General features: G+C 48.6%; 1 protein-coding gene across 1 annotated transcript in view; it reads left to right on the forward strand.

The window, feature by feature from the left end:
* Positions 1-1,718: 1,718 nt before the first annotated feature.
* LOC119386937 (uncharacterized) overlaps positions 1,719-19,959 on the forward strand; it is a 269,999-nt gene continuing 251,758 nt past the window's right edge. The window contains exon 1 of the mRNA XM_049413313.1: positions 1,719-1,819. The gene's annotated coding sequence lies outside the window, so the exon portion shown is untranslated. The remainder of the gene's footprint in view (positions 1,820-19,959) is intronic.

Consider the following 19,959-nt stretch of genomic DNA (forward strand, 5'->3'; position numbering starts at 1 on the left):
CGCAATTCGCATTGTCTGACGCCTGGTTACAGAATTCGCGTTGTGTGGTGCGTGGTTGTTATTTCACTCTTCTACCACACAAAATTACATATGTTAATGTGGTTCTTTCTGGACATGAAGCCTGTATATCGTCTTCTTGCAAGGCAGTTCCAAGCACCGGCATGGCTCTGAGGTACAACACTGGGCTCCCACGCAGAGGGCCCAAGTTCGAACCCCGTTCCATCCTGGAAATTTTTTCTTATTTCGCTTTTTTTTTTATTTCGAGCGATACTGGTTACGGACACCGGCGGCGGCGGACAACTACGGCGCCAAAAACGGCCGGTGAAATGATCTCATAACAGCTTTCGCCGTAAAACGAGTCGGCCGTCTCCATCGCACGAAAGGCACATGGAGATAGAAGCAGGGGGGGGGGGTGTCGCTCGCGGTGGCGTGCGCCGTATCGTTAGAGGGGATGAGCAGACAGCTCATACTTTTGTACAGTCAACCACAAAAGTTTACTGACCACGCGAGTGCATGCCAAACCAGAGTGCCAAACTAAATGCCAAACTGCCTGTCCGCGCCACCTAGCGGTGCGCCATTTACCGTCGACCGCAGCGCTAGGCCGGAAACAGGTCTTTTTGTTGTTCACTGGTATATCAATTTTCTACTGCCACGCAGAACATTGTTAGTTTGTTGTTTTCACGCAAAGCGCTTATCTGCGGTATGAACGTCACGCTTATACTTTGATAGCAGAATAAAAGCGACGACGGCGTGATTCGAACGGTGCGCCTTTGGGTAGATATCACTTTGTGAGTATTATGACTGACAACAGTTATGGTGATAGACTGCTCTCGAGACAGAAGCACATAGCTGCGATTGCTGAAGAGCGCGGCGCGTTAAAAAGCGGAAGGTGGAAAGTATTCGTGGCCAATGAGAAAATAGCTAGGGCCATCGATTAAGATGCGTCTTGGGCAGGGGTGCGTTTGTATGTGTGCGTGTATATATACACATGCAAAATTGAAAAATTTCGGGGGGTTGAACCCCCCCAACCCCCCCCCCCCTGGCTACGCCCCTGGTCTTGGGCGTAGCGCTGCTGTCGATCGCCGCTTACGTAGTGCAAATGTCGCGAAGAGGCTATAGGCCACGCGCTCGTGTTGACCGTAAACTTTTGCGGTTGACTGTACGTGCTCTCATCGCAAAGTTTACGTTGAAGCACTAAACAGCACGAAGGTCACTTGCTCGCTGCAGCTGATGCGTTTCCCAAAGGAAACGCATCAGCTGCATCAGCGTTATACGAAGTAAGGCTGCAAGCCTTACTTCGTATAACATTCCAATTTGTTGCTATGCTGTCACATTCACTGATTTGCGCTTGAGGCGAAACGGAAGTTTTTATCGATATTTCTGACTTTTTCTTGAAAACTGTTAGCGCTCACGTGACCAACTGCTGTACGCACGTATGACGTTGGTCGCTGTGTCCGGCGAAAAGCTAAATCGACCACTGCTGTCCGGAAATAAAGTTTCTTATCGTTCTGCGGCGGTTTCTCGACGTGAAACAACTGGGAACGAGGCTGGGGGCTGAGAAACGACGGATAACATAGGATAGTCCAACGGCAGCGAGCAAGCATGAAACGCCAAGCAGGGATGTCGCTCGGAGTACCCGCAGCATCACCACGGAAGACGAGTATTCGGCAATTGCGTCGTTTTGGGTTTAGAGCGACTCTTCGACAACTAACGCCGCCGCCAGTACAGTGGACGCATCCAAGGATGAACCAGTACAGTGTACGCATCCACGGAAATAACCAAGAGCTATAGACCACCACCGAGGACTACTAACGTCGCGGTGAGTTTGAGAACCAGATAAGCAATTTCTTTTCAATGCGGCTCATTCCAGATTAGATAACCCGACAGAGTTCAATCTGCAAATTAAGAACATAAGGCAGTATTTCGAACGATTCGAGACTTACACGTCAACGATGTACTATCGCGATAAAAAAATTACATCATCTCCCACTAAAGGGAACCATGTGAGGATGCGAAGCAGCGCATGGGTCGACTTACCGTTCATCACGGGCACCTTGCCCGACGTTAACGCGTCCTTGCAAGTGGAGTCTGCAGAATATCGTTCCCCGACGCCATCACGTGATTGCTGAGAGAGTGTAAGGAGGAGAGGCCACAGCGTCTTACCCAACCCCTTACACAGGCCCGAACTGCCCGAACGCGCTAGCGCTTGCCAGCGCGTTCTGACCACTGACCTCCATTAAAAAGGGGGGACGGCGCATCGCCGCTTTGCGAGGCGGGCGCTTGTGAAGCCACCGGAAGGTCCCGTTTGTCCCGGAAGCTGGCGTCTTCTGTCCGTCTCAGTCGAGCAATTCAAATATTCTCGGGTGGCAGCTGCTGTTATGATCGTTCTCATTTTTTATTTTTTCAAACTCTGCGATTACGCCTCACTTTAGACGCCGACGAACGCTACACGAACGATGACAGACGCCGTGCCGACACCGTCCGAATACGGCCGGCGGAGTGCTGCAACGTACAAAATGCGTAAAAAGTAATGCAACTTGCAACTTTGAGGTGCTTACGCGTGAAATATGTCTTCCCTGACGACTTTTCCGGTCGATTCGTACAGTTTACTGCGCTACAAGCAGGTATTTCTTTAAAAAAGAAGAGAAAAGCTCTCTTCCGGGACAAAAACGGCGGCTTCCGGTGGCTTCACGGCCGCGTGCTCGATGCGCCATCCAGCTTCTCCTAGTGGAGATCAGTGGTTCTGATTAGGATACAACGCGTTGGTTCATCGCGCGTCTGCAGAATATTCTCGTTCCCCGACGCCATCACATGATTGCTGAGAGAGTGTAAGGGGGAGAGGCCACAGCGTCTTACCATGCCCCTTACACAGGCCCGAACGTGCTAGCGCGTGCCAGCACACATGGTTCCCGAGAGTGTAAGGGGAGAGGCCACAGCGTCTTACCCAGCCCCGTACACACGTCCGAACGCGCTAGCGCGTGCCAGCACACATGGTTCCCAAGCGGACGGTCGCCGATGGAAGGACGGACACAGCTCCGAGCAAAAGCTGCTTCGCATCTAAAAAATTCGGCAGGTCCCACGTACCATGGGACTCTATGTTATGCAAAGCATGCGACGTGAAGGTGACTGTGGCGTAATTTTTTACATTGAACGAAACGTTATGAAATGACGCTAAAGGTATGTGCAAATTGTATACGCACAGACATATGTTGAAGAGTCGCACAAGTGTTATATAAAGAGCTGTTTATAGTTGCGCAACGATGCCAACAGCCCCTGGGACATGGGTATAACAACACTAGACGCGGTAAGGTGATATGTAGTGCTTATACTTGTCCGTTATGATGGAGAACGCACGCATATTTCACGAACCCGTGTGCATGCGTGGAAGGGTTTCTTGACTTAGGTAGATGGCGGCGAGCGGAATGTCTTTGTTATTGTAACTGATGTGCGCAACGCAGACCTCGCCGATTCCGCTGCTTGTCTGTGTGTTCTGTGTCTGGCGTCCGGCGAAGCGGGGTGCGGCCTACGTTGAAGTTGCGCATCACCGTGTTCTTATGTGCGCACGCCTACGCACCTGCAATGAATCCGCTTGCTGTGGACAACACAGTGGGCTCACCACTACAGGTTTCAGAAAGTGCTAACACGCCAGTTTCTGTGAGCAGAGCGTCTTTTTCGAGGTCGTGCACGTGCGCGTGTACAGACTGTACGTTGAGAGCGGCGAGCGTGAGGTGATTGTTGTGGTTGTGGCACCGAATGAAGGTGGTAGTCCGGTCCAAGACAATGTCTAGAGGCCTGTTTGCTAGCCGGGTCATGTCGACGACAGACTGTCTGTCGATAGAGCCGGCGACAAGTCGGAACCTAAGTCACCTTTTGCGTCTTCTAGGGGAGTTCTCCCTTCAGCTCCTTCACTTGCCTTGCGTTTCGATGTGTATGTTCGCGGTTACTGTGTTGATTGAGACTGTGAATCACCTGTGGCACATACCTGCATAACATGAACTGTGGTATGCGGGTTTGTGCCACACGTGACTGATAGAAATGGTTTCATGACGTACGCGACAGGCGTTTTGCGTTATTCATGTCATAACCAGTGAATCATGTTTTGCGTTCATATCATGACCAATGAATCGTGTTCGTCATACACTGACCCCCTGCTATGCCACTTTTGGTATATTACAACCAGGAGACCAGGAGAGCACCCTGATGTAGGCGGATAGATAGATAGATAGATAGATAGATAGATAGATAGATAGATAGATAGATAGATAGATAGATAGATAGATAGATAGATAGATAGATAGATAGATAGATAGATAGATTGAAACCTCGGTGATACGATCACAGCTCTTACGAATTTCGGGGTGATACGAATTTTCCCTTGGTCCCGGCCAAGACCCATTGGCCTGCACTGTAATGGAGTACGGTTGTTGCGAACCAACTTTCACCCAGCGACGTTTGATACGAACGTACGCTACCGCCCAGGTGCGAAGAGGTGCTGTCCGTGCTGTCGCGGAAGACGCGCCAAGCACGTGCGAGCGCGGGAACGCAAGCGTGGGCATGCGCGTCGCACCGCCAAATCCTCAGAATCACGGTGTAAGAAAAGAGAAAGTCAGAGTTTCACCGCAAGGGCAAAGCAATGAATGCGATAGCAAGAAATTGTAGCGTTATACGAAGTGAGGCTGGCAGCTAACTCCTTTGTATCCGATCTCGCGTAACTACAAAACGCTGGTGTAAGAGAATACGGCCGCTCCAGGGAGAGATGCTCCGTGCATAGTCACTTCACGTTGAGAGCGCAGCACGTAGAAAGGAATACGAGCCGCCCGCTGTGATGGCTGTCGAGATAGCGCGCGCCAGCGATCGCGACCGCGCCGTTAGATTCAAAGTTCAAAGTTGCTGCTCACACGGCAACCCCCGCCCCCCTCCGAGCGACGGAGGGTGCATGCGTCTTTCCATGCTCGTTAAAGACGGGTGGGGCGTTTCCTGTCTGCTTCGATGGCAGGCCTCCTGAGCGGGATGATGTTATCGCATGCACCCTCCGAGCGACGGAAATGGGCCGGCTCGTTTGATCTCTGCTTCGGCCGCGTTCGTGGCCCCCACTCGCGCGCTTTTACCCGCGGTAGAACATACGATGCGCAGGGGATCTTATCAATTTGAACTTCATACGGGAGGAACATGACGGCGACGGCGACGGCAAAAACCCGTCGAGACTGTCCACATAATTGCTATCGCAGTAAAAAACACTTTTCTTACGGTCAAAATAAACCTCCAGAGACGCGTCACGGCCTCCGAGATTGCGTGCGCGAATCTTTGAGGCTGTTATGTGCCTCCGTGTGCCTTCACGTTTAGATTCCAGAGGACGTTAGCGCCATGCTTTTTTTCTAACGCGTAAACGCGGGCTGCGGTCGTTGTACTGTGTTACAAGTGCCTGCCTCGTGCATCAGACATCCTATGAAAGGTGGACGAAGACCGAAAGAAGGCGAGGACGGTCTTGGCGAAGGAGTCAGACCTCACAACGTCAAAATGCGCGACCATTGAGGTCGCACTTGTGCGGGCACGGCCGTAAATCTCTCAAAAAACATCCCCAACACCTCCGCGACAACAAAATCATAACACATAACCATTGTTCTGTAATTTTGTGGCCTTGATCCATCGCGTCAAAGCGCTTCTTTTGTTACTTTTGCTGCAGTGCTCCGGTGTCATGCAAAAAAGCATACTAAAATTTGGAAGGGGCTACTGCTGTCGCGGGTCACAACGCACCTGGTTAATTAATTAAATACGCGCGTACGGGTCGTACATTTACGAGTTCTGGTAAGATTGCCGACATCTAAAAACTTAACTGACAATCATTCAAGGTTCTTCGTGACGTTGCTGAGGCCCTAAAAAACAATAAATGAAAATGTACGCCAGCTTTCTTTTGTCGCATGCTAATTTCCCATGCTTTCTGGTGATAAGACGTCAAAGAAATTGCGCGACGAAAACACGGACAGAAGACAAGTACAAACACAGCGCAAACTTTCAACTGGGTTTATTGTGCCACTGGATCTGCTTATATATGCCACAGTATACATCACGCATGCGCGCGAATGGACGCGACGCGAGAAAGATCGCGCATGCATAAAAAAAGTTTGCGCTGTGTTTGCACTTGTCTTCTGTCCGTGTTTTCGTCGCGTAATTTCTTTGACGTCATGGATCACCAACTAGCCCGAAATGCTGCTCTCATGGTGATAAGAATTTCGGATGATACGAATATTTTTGGTGGCCCCGTGAGATTCGTATCACCGAGGTTTCAGTGTAGATAGATAGATAGATAGATAGATAGATAGACAGACAGACAGACAGACAGACAGACAGACAGACAGACAGACAGACAGACAGACAGATATATCTATAGATAGATAGATAGATAGATAGATAGATAGATAGATAGATAGATAGATAGATAGATAGATAGATAGATAGATAGATAGGAACGGCCAAAGTGCCTGAGGTTCGCTAAGAAATGCTTCGCATTTAATAAATGCGAACAGTGGGGCTTCTTACACGCTCCGCTCTACGAATTTTTTTTCAAGCGCTTGCAATATGGCTAATAATAAAAATACTCTAGAGTCGTCCTTGGTTGTGCAATCGACGGCTCAACTGTCCGGTATAGTTATGCTATGAGTGGGGCGCGCCATCAGTCACTTGGGGATCTAAACGCTGTGAACACCGTGGCTGGAGTGACGCTTTGATTCTTTATCCCCAAAGCTTTGCTGTAGCAATGTAACATTCGTTAAATATGGCCACAAAAACTGGTACCGCTCGAGCCACATGTGCACTGCAGGCGTCGCGAACCAAGCGAAACGCCGACAGTCCCGTTACGACAAGTGAAGCCAGCCGCTTATGTTCGTCCTGTAGTATATAGTTGTTGTTCCACAGACACTTGGCGCAACCCACTGCGGGGAACAGGCCATGAATCTGACGGTGCCTTGCTCAATTCACTTGCTGAATACTAGCACTTGAGTTCGTCCTGTACGCCTTCTTTGTCCTCGTTTGTTTCCGCACTATGCCAGCCGCAGTGAACGTGCCAGCCAGGGCTGGGCAGCATCGCAGATACATGTATCTTAGATACTATTTTAGATACTCTTCGTGTATCTTGTATCTGTATCGCGATACATCTCGCAAGACGTGTATCAGTATCTGTATTTCCGATACATTGAAGAATGTATCGTGTATCTTACGATAAAAGATACTGCGATCGCAACACCGTGCGAAACAATAACCGCTTACTGAACTCCGCTTTTCAATCTGATACTGTTGCCACTAAGCCACCAGAATTAAACTAACGGCAGTTACATTATTTTATTGTTCCGCCAGAGTTTTCAAGCGAGGGCAGGCGATGAGCTCTGAGCGTCCCAATTGATGGAGCAGAGTCACGTGGTAGCGCTCGCGTTGTCTCGATAGACAAGCGCGCGAAGGTCTGCCCCCAGCCAACCTTTCGTTTTCTCTTTTTTTTTTAGTTGTGTCAGTGCCATGACACTTGGCTCTCAGCCACTGTCCTGTGCGACGCACTCCAATCCGTGCGGCGTCTCTCGCACAAATTCTGGCGCCTCTGTAGTGTCATTATCGAAGTTTCTCTTGCATTGTGCTTCGTTACGAAGTCTGAAGAATGCAGCAGTGGGGTTGCTTTGCGTCTCGTGGATTTCACACATTGCCGACTTGAAGAACCTCGTGGATGTAAGTTTGACTTACATACAATGAGACTGACTTATGTGCAAATAATTCTGACATCTATAGAACCACCGGTACCGATGCTGCATCTAACAGAACAAACCTTCAGCTAACATAAGCTATCTTGGCGTACCTCTCTTTTTCTTTTATTCGATGGGTTATTGGAATCATAATTTGATTATTAGCACAAGCTCTTTCTAAGCTGTCGTTCTTTTCCATCCAATATATAACCTTTGTATCTGTATTGTTTTTTCCCGTCTGCTTACTGCAATACGTCTTTTTAACGTGCTGCCAAGGTAAGCTCTCTGCTTTACTTTTAGCGTCATTTCTGCTACTGTTTTCGTACATATATTCCCCTTGACCTTACTAATGAGAACTAACAGACCAAAATGCCATGGAAAGTATATGGGACGTTATTTGTAATAATTAAAATATAAATGTGAAGAAAGTAAAGTGGACGAAAAGATAACTTGCCACCGACAGGGACCGAACCTGCGACCTTCGAATAACGCGTCCGATGCTCTACCACTGAGCTACGGCGGTGGTCATCCTCCCGTCCACTTTATGGGGTGTATATGTTCATTTAAACTTGGGAGTGTTAGTCTGCGCCGATCGCAGCCATGGGGGCGAGCGTGGAACACTGTTTTTCTGCCTGTTGGCGTCACGTAGCACGTGATCTTATTACGAGGTGGCAACTGACCAATAATCCCTCGCATACTACCTGAAGGCATCAAGTCTGCCAGAACGAGACCCTCGCTATGAATGAAGGAAAGTAGATGACTTTTAAGGACTCGTAGTGTCATTATGCCATAGTGTCATGGAAAGTATAGGGGACGTTATTTGTAATAGTTAAAATATAAATGTGAAGAAAGTAATGTGGACGTAAGGATAACGTGCCGGTCCCTGCCGGCGGCACGTTATCTTTTCGTCCACTTTACTCTCTTAACATTTGTATTCTAATTATTACAAATAACGTCCCTTATACTTTCCATGGCACTATGGTCTGTTAGTTCTCATTAATATTGTGTCTAACAAAGAAAAACGAGTCCTTAAAAGTCATCTACTTTCCTTCATTCCTTGAGCTTACTGTTGTGTCAAGGCGACGTTGCGGACAAATATATAATAATCTGCGCGAGCCTGGATTATACAGTAGCAAACATTCTGCTTACTTCATAGTAAAATAGCGAAATTCAGTTATAATAACGTAAATTATTAGGACTGGAGAAACATTGTCCTACAAAATAATCCCTTCTTCTCATGAGCGTCCCAACGAGTGGTTTCGCGCTGTTTTCCATTGGCAGTGAATTTTCTGTGGTCTTACCTTAAACGCTTAATTGTCACAGCTATTAGGGGTTACGCACCGCGGTGGTGTAGTGGTTAAGGTGTTTAACTGCTGACCCGAAGGTCGCGGAAGTCGCATTTCGATGGAGAAAATATGCTAAAGGCCCATGTGCTTATATTTAGGTTTTATAACCCGAGGTTATCGAAATTTCCCGAGTCCTCCACTAGGCGTCTCTCATAACCCTATTGTGGTTTTCAAATTCATTGTGTTTGATACGGAAACGCTTTTCTATTTTACTTAGATATATTTGTGTTCCTTTTTTAGGCTTCCTAAATATTTTTACAGTAATAATCACCAGGTAATTGGAGCTATAAGTGGCAATATAGTGGAAATAGCGGCGGTGTTTTGCGGCACTTTGTGGAAATATACAATACGCCTGAGACATTTCTGGGCTACACATATTCTCTCGTAGAATAGGAATTGTTGAAAAATTGCGCATTACTGAGTACGTCGCTAACGAACGCTCAACGCCAGGAGATAAGTAGAATGTATAAGCCATTGCACCTTTGTGTCCTCTACGTAAACACGATGCGTAGCAAAGGATGTCTCTGCCTGCGTTCTTACTGCTGTACACCTGCGTGGCGATCCGGTATTGCGAAAAGCGTAATACGTCTACGGGCAAGGTAGGACTCCCCAGCGCTGTTTGCACCATCGTGCGGAGGCTTCATATTGAAGTTCTTGTGATTAGATGGCAACCCACGAGCTCGTCGGCAAGCAGAGCAGCGACTGCCACCAATTACACAAGCGACAAGCAAAAACCACAATCAGCGAAATGGATAAAGAGCTGTCATGGTAAGCAGCTAAAGCAACGCCAATAAGTTGTTTCGGAATGAAACTAATATGCCTGAAGCAAGAAATACAAAGTTTTTGATATACTAACAGACATTTCATTCAAATGAAAGAAAATTGTTCACGGTTAACAAATTTTCAAGCGAACATTTTTGTACACAGGCGTTCAGTGGTACATTATCTAGATATATAATAACAAATTTGCGAATGTATCGAAGTATCTTGAGATACAACTAGAATGTATCGTATCGGATACAATCAGTGTTGTGGTATCTTGTATCTGTATCTCAAATACTTTTTGCCTCGGTATCTTGTATCATATCGCGATACAATTTCAAAGTATCTTTGCCAAGCCCTGGTGCCAGCCCTGCATGCGCACGAGCTCCTACCGAGGGGTCAGCGCACGAGACGGAGGAAGAAAGCGAGGTTAGAGGCCAGTGGCTCGTGATATCGACAGACTCCGCGTTCGCTCTCTTTCGTCTTCGTTCGCTCTATCGGTTACGCCACCGACGCCAAGGGCGACACCACTCAACGCAGGGCTGCCCTCTAAAACAAAACGCCAGGCGCCCATAAACCACTAACAGACGTTCGCGCTCGCGTGCTCCTCGGCTAGAAGATGCGCGCGCTCGTTGCGTTTTCACCTCGGACGCTGAGGAAAGGCATTCGGAGAGGTGGACGGACGAGCCGACGAACGCGTTCACTGTAGACTCGTGCACAACGGCAACGTCCCTCTGGGTGGTTTAGGGGCCCTTTAATTATTGAAGGCAAACGGCATATCTTTCTTTGCAATGAGGCATACAGCGTCGAGCTCAGTATTCGTTTCAATAAAGAAAACTACAAACAAGCATCAAAACCGCCTGCTGGATGATAAGGCGCCTTTGAACAATGGAAAAAAACCCTTTTTACTCTCTTTTGGGCAACTGGCAAAGAGAAGAAAGCGGAGAAAGCACGAAAGAACGCAAGAACGCGGGCACCCAACGAATAGGGGTCCCCGGCACTAAAGTTCTCTATTATACGAGGGTTATTCAAAGATTAAGGGCCGTTTGCTAATATTTAAATATTTACACATCAGAATAAAAATTTATTTGTGCAGCGCCATGTGTTAATTCTTCACCAAAGTACTAAAGTTACTGTTCTGATTCAGTAGTCGTCTGCTTTTCGGGTAATGCAAACGACAACGTCTGTGAAAATTGTTGCTACCGCCTATTGTGAAGTGTGAGCTGTAATTCGATTTTCGTATGCAAAAGGATCATCAGCTTCTCAAAGTTATGGGGAGTTGTGCCTAGTTTATGTACCTGAACTGATGAGTGAAGTGAAGGTCAGGAAATGGTGTCGAGACTTCACAAATGGCATCACAAATGTCCACGACGAAGAGCGGAGTGGCAGGCCCAGAATCCATACCAATGAAACTGTTCAACAAGTGGACTGGGAATTGTGATTAGATCGACGACCGGACAGTCAGTATAGTATGTCGGATGAATTTTCTCTTGCCGGCCGCACTACAATTTGCACGATTGTAACTGACAAGCTTGGATATCACAAAGTATTTGCAAGTAGGGTACCGAAAATGCTTACCGACCATAGGTCGGCAAACTGACTCATGAGTCGACTCACTCAGGCTCACTCAAACTCAGATCTGGCTGTGAGTCTGAGTGAGTCCGAGTGAGTAATATTTTGGTGAGTTTGAGTCCGAGTGAGTCCGGCTGTGGAAAATATTGTGAGTCTGAGTCCGAGTGAGCCCACTTGAGGAAAATATTGGTGAGTCTGAGTCCGAGTGAGCCCTAAGCGCAAACTATATTTCTTGAGTGAGTACGAGTGAGCTCCACCTTTTGTTTCCGACTTATGGCCCTATCTACTCATCTTCAGCATTACTATCAGCCGTATATCGCCTTGCATTTGTAGTCAAGTCTATTCACACATATCTTGGCACACTAGCATTCATGCGGCACCTCAATAATTATTGATCAGATGCGTGGAATAGGGGAAGGGTTACCATGACCTTCTCCTGCAAACTCTGTCACGGGAATTTCTTGATAAAAGTATTTCGTGTGAGTCGCGTATTTGATAAAAATGGCCTTACTGGATTCATGCATGATTATGATGATATAAGATATATGATGATAACTCGTATTTGAAGATACAAGATCAAAAGGCGTATCGTAGAGCACCGATTATGTGAGATATTGGAGTTAGAGGATTGACACCATGACCGAAAAAGCTAATTTTACGCGAACGATCTCATGAGTCGACTCACTCAGGCTCACTCAGACTCAAGTGATGCCGTCAGTATGAGTCTGAGTGAGTCCGGCTGAGTAATTTGTTGGTGAGCTTGAGTCTGAGTAAGTCAGGTTGAGAAAACATTTAGTGAGTCTGGGTCCGAGTGAGTCCGGCTGAGAGAAATCTTGGTGAGTCTGAGTGCGAGTGCGCCCTCAGAGCAAAGTATATTTCTTGAGTGAGTCTGAGGGAGCTCCTATTATTTTGCCGACCTATGCCGACCAACTCAAACAGCAAAGAATTCCCAGGCGGCGAACTTCCAAGCGGAGGGACTAAAGAAACTGGTGCAGCGGTACGAAAAATGCTTAGAAGCTAAAGGTGATTATGTAGAAAAGTGAAGTGGATTTGTGCTAAACTAAACCCGCCAATAAAAACTTTTACTAACGAATATATATTTTTGGGGGATCAAACGGCCCTTACTTCTTGAATAACCCATTGCAGGGGACATCAAGCAGCTTGCGTACGCGAGCTCTTGCGTTCCTTTGTACTTTTCTTGGGGGCGGCTGGCGAAGACAAGAAAGAGGGGACAGCACGAAAGAAAGCAAGAGCACAGAGACCCAACGAATAGGGGTCACCGGCACTAGAACTCTTTATTTTTTTATTAGAGAGTTTTAGTGCGGGGGGCACCAAGCGGCTTGCGTATGCAAGCTCTTGTTCCTTTGTACATAGGTCGGCAAAAAGTTGGAGCTCATTTAGACTTAGTCAATAAATATATTTTGCTCTCAGACTCACCAAAATTTTCCTCAACCTTGACTCACTCGGACTCAGACTCACTAAACTTTTTCTCAACCGGTCTCACTCGGACTCAAAGTCACCAACATTTTACTCAGCCGGACTCACTCAGACTCACGGCTTGACCTGAGTCTGAGTGAGCCTGAGGGAACCGACTCATGAGTCCGTTAACGTAAATTTGTTTTTTTTTAAGAGCGCAGCTCTTAGACGCCCGTTCCTGCGTTGAGCGGCGTCGCCGTTGACGTTGTCGTCGGCGTAACTGATACAGCGAACTATTACGAAAGAGGGCGAACGAGGACGAAGGAGAGCGAACGCGGAGTCTGTCGATATCGCGAGCCACTGACCTCTAATCTCGCTTTCTTCCTCCGTCACGCGCGCTGGCCCCTCAGTGCAGGGCTGGTGCGTGCACCGCGGCTGGCTTCGCTTGTCGTAACGGGGCTTTCGGCGTTTCGCTTGGTTCGCGACGCCTGCAATGCACAGAGTGCTGTGCGTAGCACTCGAGCGCTGGTTGTTTCTGTTGCTCGCCGTAGTTTGTGCGGTGTCACCAGAAAAACGTCATCAGAAACCGGCACGCGCTCCTTTCGTGTTCTTCTTCATCGTCGTCGTCTTCTTCATCTTCTGCTTCGCTCCCAAAACACAAGCGCCGATTTCTCCCGCGCGGGATGCAATAACTGATGGGCAAGACAACGAGTACAGAGAGAGAGAGAAATAAAGAGAGAAAGAGAAATATAGGGGAAAAAATTTCTTCGCGACGCGAGATTCGAACCCGCGTACACACCATCCGAAGGCAGCGGCTAGTAGAACCCAGCATAGCCTTGTATAGTACAGTATAGCAAGGGGGTGGAAAAGGGATGCGAGGGAGAGGAGGACAGGTGTGAGGGTGAGGAGGAAAAGGAGGAGAGAGAGTTAAACATAGCATAGAACGAAAGAGAAACAGAGAGAGCGAAAGGCAGAAAGAAAAAGATGGAGAGAAAGAGAGAGAATCAGACAGGGAAAGACATAGAGATCGAGAGAAGAGAAAGAAGAAGCGAGAAATAGAGAGATATAGAAAAAGATATGCAAGATAAAGAAAGAAAGATACAGAAAGACTGTGAAAGAGAAAAGATAGAGGGAGAGAGAAAGAAAATATTAGGTGAGGGTGAGGAGGTGGCGAACGCCACCAGCTCTGCTGCTACCTGAGTCTTCGCACCACTAGTGCGGAGCTGCCCTACTTTTTTTATTTCTTATGAAAAGGTCTATAAGGCTGATACTAATGGTGAAGATGAGTAGGTAGGACCACAGGCCTGCGATAGGAGGTGGGGCTCACTCAGACTCACTCACGAAATATATTTCGCGCTTAGCGCTCACACGGGCTCAGACTCACCAATATTCCCCTCAACCGGACTCGCTCGGACTGAGACTCACCAAAATTTCCCTCAACCAGACTCTCTCGGACTGAAACTCAACAAAGTGTTACTCACCCGAACTCACCCAGACTCACACTGACGGCGCGACCTCAGTCTGATTGAGTCGACTAATGAGTTTGCTGACCTATACCTTTGTGCTTTCATCGGAGGCGACTGGCGAAGAGGAAAAAGCGGAGAGAGCACGGTAGAGCACAAGAACGTGGAGACCTAACGACTAGGAATACCCGCGCTTAAACTCTTTATTGGCGAGTGTTAGTTCCGGGGACCCAAAGCAGCTTGCGTACGCAAGCTCTTATTCCCTTGTTCTCTCTTTGGGGGCGACTGACGAAGAGAACAAAGCGGGAAGAGCACGAAAGAACGCAAGAGCGCGGCGACCCAACGAGTAGAGGTACCGGCGCTAAAACTCTATTGGAGAGTGTTAGTGCCGGGGACCCAAGCAGATTGCGTACGCAAGCTCTTATTCCCTTGTACTCTCTTTGGGGGCGACTGGCGAAAAGAAAAAAAGCGGGGAGTGCACGAAAGAGCGCCAGAACGTGGAGACTCAACGACTGGGGATATCCATATTGGCGAGATTTAGTGCCGGGGACTCAAGCAGATTGCGTACGCAAGCTCTTGTTCCCTTGTACTCTCTTTGGGGGTGACTGGCGAAAAGAAAAAAGCGGGGAGAGCACGAAAGAGCGCCAGAACGTGGAGACTGAACGACTAGGGATATCCAGCACTAAAACTCTTTATTGGAGAACGTTAGTGTAGGGGACCCAAGCAGATTGCGTGCGCAAGCTCTTGTGCCCCTTTACTGTATTTGGGGCAACTGGCGAACAGAAAAGAGCGGGGAGAGCACGAAAGAGCGTCAGAACGTGGAGATCCAATGACTGGAGATACCAGCACTAAAACTATTTATTGGCGAGTTTCAGTGCCGGGGACCCGAAGCGGCTTGCGTACGCAAGCTCGTGTTTCCTTGTATTCTCTTTGGGGGTGCCTGACGAAGAGAACAAAGCGGGAAGAGCACGAAAGAACGCATGAGTGCGGAGACACAACGAGTAGAGGTCCCGGCACTAAAACTCTTTTTTGAAGAATGTTAGTACCGGGGACTCAAGCAGATTGCGTACGCAAGCTCTTGTTCCCTTGTGCCTCGCCACGGTGGTCTAGTGGTTATGGCGCTCGACTGCTGACCCGAAGATCGCGGGATCGAATCCCGGCCGCGGCGGCTGCATTTTCGATGCAGGCGAAAATGTTTGAGACCCGTGTACTTAGATTTAGGTGCACGTTAAAGAACCCCAGGTGGTCGAAATTTCCGGAGCCCTCCACTACGGCGTCTCTCATAATCGGGGTTTTGGGACGTTAAACCCCAGATATTATTATTTACCTCGTTCCCTTGTACTCCCTTTAGGGGCGACTGGCCAAAAAGAAAAAAGTACGGAGAGCACGAAAGAGCGCCAGAACGTGGAGACTCAACGACAAGGGATATCCAGCACTAAAACTCTTTATTGGAGAGTGTTAGTGCCGGGGACACAAGCAGATTGCGTACTCAAGCTCTTGTTTCCTTATACTCTCTTTGGGCGCGACTGGCGAAAAGAAGAAAGCGGGGAGAGCACGAAAGAGCGCCAGAACGTGGAGACTCAACGGCTAGGGATATCCAGCACTAAAACTCATTTATTGGAGAGTATTAGTGCCGGAGACCCGAGCATATTGCGTACGCAAGCTCTTGTTCCCTTCTACTCCCTTTGGCTGCGACTGAAGAATATAACAAAGTGGGAAGAGCACGAAAGAACGCAAGAGCAGGAGACCCAACGAGTAGAGGTCCCGGCACTAAAACTCTTTATTGGAGAGCGTTAGTGTCGGGGACCCAGGCAGGTTGCGTACGCAAGCTCTTGTTCCCTTGTACTCTTTGGGGGCTACTGGCGAAAAGAAAAAAGCGGGGAGAGCACGAAAGAGCGCTAGAACGTGGAGACTCAACGACTGGAGATATCCAGCACTAAAATTCTTTATAGGGAGTTTTAGTGCCGGCAACTCCATCATAGGCGTCGCCACGGGGAGGGGGGCAGGAGGAGCGGCGGGTCCCCATCCTAGTCACCAAAGATGGGGGGGGGGGGGGGGGGGGCAAACTCTGCCCCATACTTTGACTTAATAGGGAGGGGGGCCACTGCGATGAACCTTGGCCCCCCCATCCCCCTCTTGCGCTCCTTTGTACTCTTCTCGGAGGTGGCTGGCGAAGAGAAGAAGGCGGGAGAGCACCAAAGAACGCAAGAACACAAGAACTGCTTATTAGGTATTTTTAGGGCCGGGGACTCCAAGCAGCTTGCATACGCAAGGTCTTGTTCCTTTGCACTCTTTGGGGCTCGAAGAGAAGAAAGCGATGACAGCACGAAAGAACGCAGAGACCCAGCGACTAGTTGTCTCCGGCACTAAAACTCTCTAAGAGTTTTAGTGCCGGAGACACCAAGCAGCTTGCTTACCCAAGCTCTTGTGTTCCTTTACGATTTCCTTCGTTCCCCTGTGATTTCCCCCTGGCGAAAAGAAGAAAGCGGGGAGAGCACAAAAGAACGCAAAACTCGGGGACCCACCTTCTCGTGTCTTCTGCCACTAAAGCACTCTATCGTTTCAGCCTTGTGACATGCAGTAGCAGTTGCGCATGTAGCAAAAAGTTGATTCAGCCGCAAGATCGTGGTGGCATACCGACCAGCGCTGCGACATGAAGGAAGACGACGCCAAGTGTACTTGTTTCCTTTATTTTTCGAGGAAAGGGCAGAGCGAAAATGGACTATTGTGCAGAAATAAAGAGATGGATCGGGTAAAGAAAAATATCAGCAGTCAGAGGGAAGAGTCCGTTGGCGACACTGCGTTCGCCTTGACGTCGTCTTGAAGGAACGCCGACGCTTGTTGGAATGGGAAGAGCACACTCACACACTTTTTCATTGAAGAACACCGGTCCCGTTGTGCATGTTCAGGGTAATGTTACTTTGTTTCAGCGTTGGACAACAGACAACCTTCGCTCATCAATCCCCCATAGTGCGCTTTTTTTTTTGCTATTTTCCATTTCATGTATCCTTTTCAACTGCATTTAGAGAGCCCCCTTGCACCGTTTTCGACGGCGCATGACATCAAACGAGTAACTGTTGACAGACACAAGCACATCCGCACCCATGCAAAACGTAACGGAAGGTTCGGGCTTTTCGACAGCGAACGACAAGGGTTCGATTAACAACTGCCTCTACGTAGAAGGCGCAGAGCTATGTGATACGAACTGTGCAGGAGGTACACATTGACGTGCACAACTTTGCTGGCAGCAAACCTCACGCGTAGACAGGAGGGTCGAAACATTTTCGGCTCTCGGTCTATGCGTGTGGCTTCGGACACCCAACTTCACCGTGACTTTGTGTAGCTACATCGTCAGTATACCTGTATATAGTATAGTATCCAACGATGGCCGCAAGTGGACGCTGCTTTCGCGCTCGAAGGAGTCAGATATTGGACCAAACTTTAATTGTACCACGCAGACTCCGTTGTTACTTTGGAGAAGAATTCGAAGTTGGGTATGGGGAGAGAGGAGGAGGTTCGCGAGGGAGGCGTATAGGCTTGGGCTCACAACACAGATACCCATCATTAAGCCTCTCCCATTAAGTTGACCAGCGTCACAGGATGTGCTGGTATAGGCCTCCTGTTCAAACAAGCCGAACAAGTCAAGCTTCACTATAATACAAAACAAAAAAGCTTCCACAAGCAGATTCCCTCTTGCGATCATATCCCTGCGTCTCTGCTTCTACAGCTTGCGACATGGAATGGCGCTCTGTATACAAGCACCGCTCTCGCTCTTCTCAATCCTTCGCGGCTTCATTTGCACCAGACACACGCGAACGTCTAGAGATGCAGCCTACGCTTACAACGTCTTGGGGAGGGAGAACCGCGATATGTAAACGAAAAGAGAGGAAACGAAATAAAAAGAAAGTGTGCGTGAAAGGAGGTACAGGCACAGGTGCTAACGTTTATACAAGACACGCGCACAAAACACCCGCGCAGGCGAAAGACGCACACGCACGCACAGGCACACAAACACACACACGCGCGAATCCGTCTTCGCCGGAGAGAAATGACGATACGAGAGAGAGAGAGTGTGCAGGGTAAATTCGAAGGAGAAACGGGAAGAACGAGTGTTTTGTCGCATGCTCTCAAAACAAGGCATTAATTGTATCGCGCCGCCGCATGACTTCCGAAACTTCGCATAGTTGCAGCAATATAATGTCTCGACTGCCAGGTATACACACGGCGAAGTTTCGCCGTAACCTTTGCGACTGCCGCCGTTAGTTGTCATTCATTCCTTCACTTCCGAAGTTCTGCAGCTGCATACTCTGCCCGAGACCACATTTCTAACAAGTGCCGACTGCAGCGCCTCGCGTCTGGCAGCGGTGTGCTTTCTGAGACCCGGGCTGGGCGAAGCCCTCGGCTTCGACAGACAGGAACTGCGTGCTCTTAACGCGTACCGTTGCACAGCCTCATCCGAGGATATTGAGTGAATCTGAAATGCACCACCTGGCACGGTACACATAATAGTGGCAGCAAACGGAATCAGTATACGTTGCGAGCCCCGCACGCGGCAACGTCGCTTATAGGAATGGGTTCTACGTGTGCAGAATCTACATAGTGCGTACCGTAGTCAACAAGTGCTCATCACGATTGATCTGTCTACAGCATACACCATATATTAATAGTAATCAGACATGCGAAGCAATGACGGCGCTTTTACAGCGCAGTCGACGTGGGCCGACAGTCGGCAATGATTTATGCTTTCTACTCGAGATGACGTATGCACTCCGTGGCGACATGAGCATGTATGCATATACACGTATGCGTGACTCGCCAATAGGTGTGTGCACCTTGTTGACTTGTCCACATGCATCGCTGCATTACTGCATGCGCTGCGAAGTCCTCAATTTCACGTTTCAACCTCGCTCCTTTTATTCCCAAGGTGCACTATACAAACGCGCGAACTATAAGGTGATGAGTGACGCGCTATGCAAATGCTTGCATACACATAGCACACGAAACGGCGACAGCTACGCGGGACTACGGCAAAGCGTTGCTGGAGGCCTCGCGAGAGAGCCCCGTGGACGAAGGAAAGGAGAGCGTGTCCTCCGCGAAAAGCTTTTTAAAACTTCCGACTGACAATCTATGCAGCCGGAGACACATTGCCATCGCCATAACTTGGTCGTGCCGCTATCACGGAAGTAGCCCACACCAGCTGCTGTGCCGTCGTTATTACAGTTCTGAGTACCGTTTCGAAAATTTGTCTCTCTCGAACGAGGGCTACGTATGACTTAAGGCATTGTTCTACCTTATGTGCGTACTGCGCCTCTCTACAGTTCTGAAAGTTCGGCCATTTTACACGCTAACACACTACGCTGTCCTTCAAGTAGCTATGGTACACCATCAGGCCGAGTCGGTAGCTGGAGGAGAAGAGAGGAAGGAGGGATCGTTGGGATGCGTGAACATTACAAAGGTTTACATACTTCGCTGCAGGATCTATGAGTTCTGGAAGTGCGGACACAGTATATCCTACGTGTATACTTCATCGTGTGTGTGAGTGGATGGAGGGCGCGGCTCCGTGTTGTGCATCTTGCAACACCGGTGCCGCGTATTCTACACTTCTTCCTCCTCATCCTCCTCTGTGGCCATGTAAAACTGCATATAGTCGAGTAAAAGTTTTTCTCACGAACAACG

Source organism: Rhipicephalus sanguineus, chromosome 3 (assembly GCF_013339695.2).
Source record: "Rhipicephalus sanguineus isolate Rsan-2018 chromosome 3, BIME_Rsan_1.4, whole genome shotgun sequence".
Taxonomy (NCBI): domain Eukaryota; kingdom Metazoa; phylum Arthropoda; class Arachnida; order Ixodida; family Ixodidae; genus Rhipicephalus; species Rhipicephalus sanguineus.